General features: G+C 34.9%; 1 pseudogene; it reads left to right on the top strand.

Annotated features, from left to right (window-relative positions):
* The first annotated feature begins 945 nt into the window (after positions 1 to 945).
* LOC101413066 (actin-related protein 6-like) lies at positions 946 to 1,785 on the top strand (annotated as a pseudogene).
* The last annotated feature ends 1,648 nt before the right edge of the window (positions 1,786 to 3,433 follow it).

The raw sequence follows: 3,433 nt of genomic DNA on the forward strand, positions 1-3,433 counted from the left end.
AGAGGTGGCATTGGATTGGGAAAAGTGGACATAATGGACAAAGGGTATGGGGAAAGGCAGGAAGAGATGAGAGGTGGAGGCGTCTTCGGGACATGGAGCTGCCCTGGATGGTGCTTCAGAGGTAATCACCGGACATTGTAAATCCTCACAGGGCCTACATGATGGAATAGAGGAGAGTATGGGCCATGATGTGAACCAATGTATATGAGGTGCAGAGGTGCCCAAAGATGTACTTACCAAATCCAATGGATGTGTCATGATGATGGGAACGAGTGTTGTTGGGGGGGGGGGGGAGAGGGGGGGTGGGGGGGTGGGGTTGAATGGGACCTCACATATATATTTTTAATGTAATATTATTACAAAGTCAATAAAAAATAAAAAAATTAAAAAAAAAAAAAAGATTATAGTATTACTAGACTTCATTAAAACATTTAAATCAATTAACGTGGCATTGAATAAATCTTTTCATTTGGACAAAGTGGCTCAAGGAAAAGAAGAGTGTAATTCTTCCAAGTAAATCAGATAATCTTAAATTATTGATAATTAAGTAAAGAGAGAGAAGCTTGTCTTTTTCAGAAAAAAAAAACATTGAGGGCATGACTATTGGTACACAGACATAACAGCAATAAAATAGATAAAAACAACTAAGGCTACATATAACTGAAGTGCTGGACAACAGATACTAAACTACAGTATAGACATGAAATAGTTTGATAATTCTTAACTGTCTATTCATGTAAAAAACAGCATATAATATTTTATGTATAATCGAGTAGATGAACTAAAACACCCTCTTGACTCTTCCTCATCAGAAGTGCTTCTTGGTGATTTTGAGTTACCTTTTTGAGAAAGAAATATATCAAATTACATGTTAGAGTTGGTTTTTGTCAGATGCTAAAATTATTATCACCAAACTGTAATTAATTTTATGTCATGTAACAATAAATGAAATCCTCCTTGAAGAGTATCCATTTACTGCAGATAATCATTTCTGACATAATACACCTGAAATGTGCTTTATTTTCATGGAATGCCTATTCCTTTTTACTCCTTATTAGAAATAAAAATAAAAAAGAACAAACTTTCTGAGTAAATGTGACAGGAAAACTCTTAACCAATCATTGAAAGAAAATTATTTCTGTCAGGTCACTATATATATTATGAGGAAACGTGATCAACTGCATAAAGGACTTACATTGTACATCACAGGATTTTTATAGAATCAAAGGATATTGCAAAATTGAAAGGGAAAAATACTACAGTAATGGTAGACTATGTTTTGACTAATTTCAGTACAATTTTAAAATGCTTCTGAAAAGCATTTGGAAAGAGGTCATATTCTTCTAATTATTAAGACATTGACAAGGGAAGATATGATCCTAAGAGGAAAAATATAAATTTGGAAAATAAAAACTTCATGTGGTCAATGAGAGATTTGCTGTTCCATAAATACTCTTTAATCTCTTTAACATAGGCATTCAAGAAATGGGAATTCCAGAAACTATGATCCATTCTATTAAGAACATACCTGAAGAAATGCAGTCACATTTTAAAAAATACATTATTTTGTCAGGAGATAATTCCCATTTCCAAGGATCATGGATGGGAATACTCAGAAGTTTGATGTCCCTCTCTGGCAGATTATGATGTTTCTCTTGTAATGCCTGAAAACCCAATTACTTATGCTTGGAAAGCTGGAAAATTGATACTGGAGACATAATGGTAATAAAAGAAGGTTATGAAGAAAATGGACATAGCATCTGTGAAGAAAAACTTGATACTTAGAAAATCCTTTCTGAATGAATGATTTGACTGGTTGTAACTGAAATGCTCTATTTCAATATTATTTTTAAAGACATTATCTTTTACCCAAATAAAATGTCTTAAAATACATACTGTTTAAAAATAAATACTGTTTCAGTTGTAGGTACTTGTAGAGGTTAGCTAGCCTGGACTTAATGTGTAATAAACTACACATTAATAGGCTCAAATCATAAAATTCACTCTCCTAAATTATTTTTAGGAGCTACACAACTTAACAATTCTCATACTATTCCTAAGAGCAAGTTCATTAGAAATAAAAGAGTGAATGCATTGTAAATTGTATTAACTATAGCAGTGAGCTTAGACAACTATCTCATTGATCATGTTTTCTAAAAAAATCAGAGTCAACTGTCCTATTGTATGTATGTGACTAGGAAATTATAAATATGCTTTCAGGCTGATCGGATCACTCCTGCACTATTTAATTTAAAGCAAAACTCAGTAATTTGCAATTAAGAAGTCAGCCTTATTTACGTATTAAATATGGACAGAGTAATTTTAAAAACCAAAATAACTTCAGGGAAGTTGTATCGCCAAAAACACCACAACAATGTATGGTTTACAGAATGTAGTAATTGTTGAGACCCACATTTCTTTGGGCATGGAGAAGACTGAAGAAACTGTAAAACCACTACAAGGGCATATTCCACAATGGCCCCTTTAGGTATAGTCAAGGGAAAAAAATCTGAAACTAAGTACCTACCAAAGGGCAGAATCAAGGACAAAAGAAAATAAATAATGGACCGAAGAGCTAGACTCAGGAAGCAGAATCATAACCTAATCAAGAATATTCCTTCTCGTCTAAGTACAGTGTGGCTCCTGGAATTTAAGGATATTTGTTGTAGACTTCCATTTCTTCCTTTTCCAAACAGGAGTTGTTATTGCAGTTACCCAGCCTCTGTTCCACCACTGAATTGTACATTGTATGTACAATCAGAAAACTGGATGCTCAGGTATTTGGATTAAGAGAAATCGACACCGAGATCCTTGGGACAAAGCATGGTAATAGGGTATAGGCATATTTTGCCAAAAGAAATAAAGCTCACCCCTGGGCTTTCTATCTGTGGGGGCCTCTCTATGGAAGATTCTATTTTCCTGCCTGATTGTCATCAGGTTTCAGTATGACTTGCTTTGGCCAAAGAAATGACAGAAAATAACCCGTGTCACTTTGTAATTTTGTAGCTAGCTTGGGTCCTAGAGTGAAGGAACTATGCCATTTACCTACAATTGGCATGTAATATAGGCAAGAAATATGCCTTTGTTTATTAAGTCACATCGATTTTGGAGTCATTTGTTGCAGTATAGCATAATCTAAGCTAACTGATACATAATTCAAATTTCAGAGCATGTACAACCAGATTAAGAAACAAAACATGAAGAGTACATATGCAGGAACATGGCCCACGGATTAGGCAAATAAGGCTCATCTCTCACTAAAACAACAGAGAAAGAGCCAGAGGCTGCCTTGGCAAGCTGCTTTGGGGTACAGCAGACCAAGACACCACTTCACAACTCCCAGAAGAGTGAGGGTCAGAGAGATGAAGAAGCCGAAACAACTAATCTTTAGTTATTAAACCTTCCAGGTAAAACTCCTGGCGAGTTGTATCTG

Source organism: Dasypus novemcinctus, chromosome 1 (assembly GCF_030445035.2).
Source record: "Dasypus novemcinctus isolate mDasNov1 chromosome 1, mDasNov1.1.hap2, whole genome shotgun sequence".
NCBI lineage: Eukaryota > Metazoa > Chordata > Mammalia > Cingulata > Dasypodidae > Dasypus > Dasypus novemcinctus.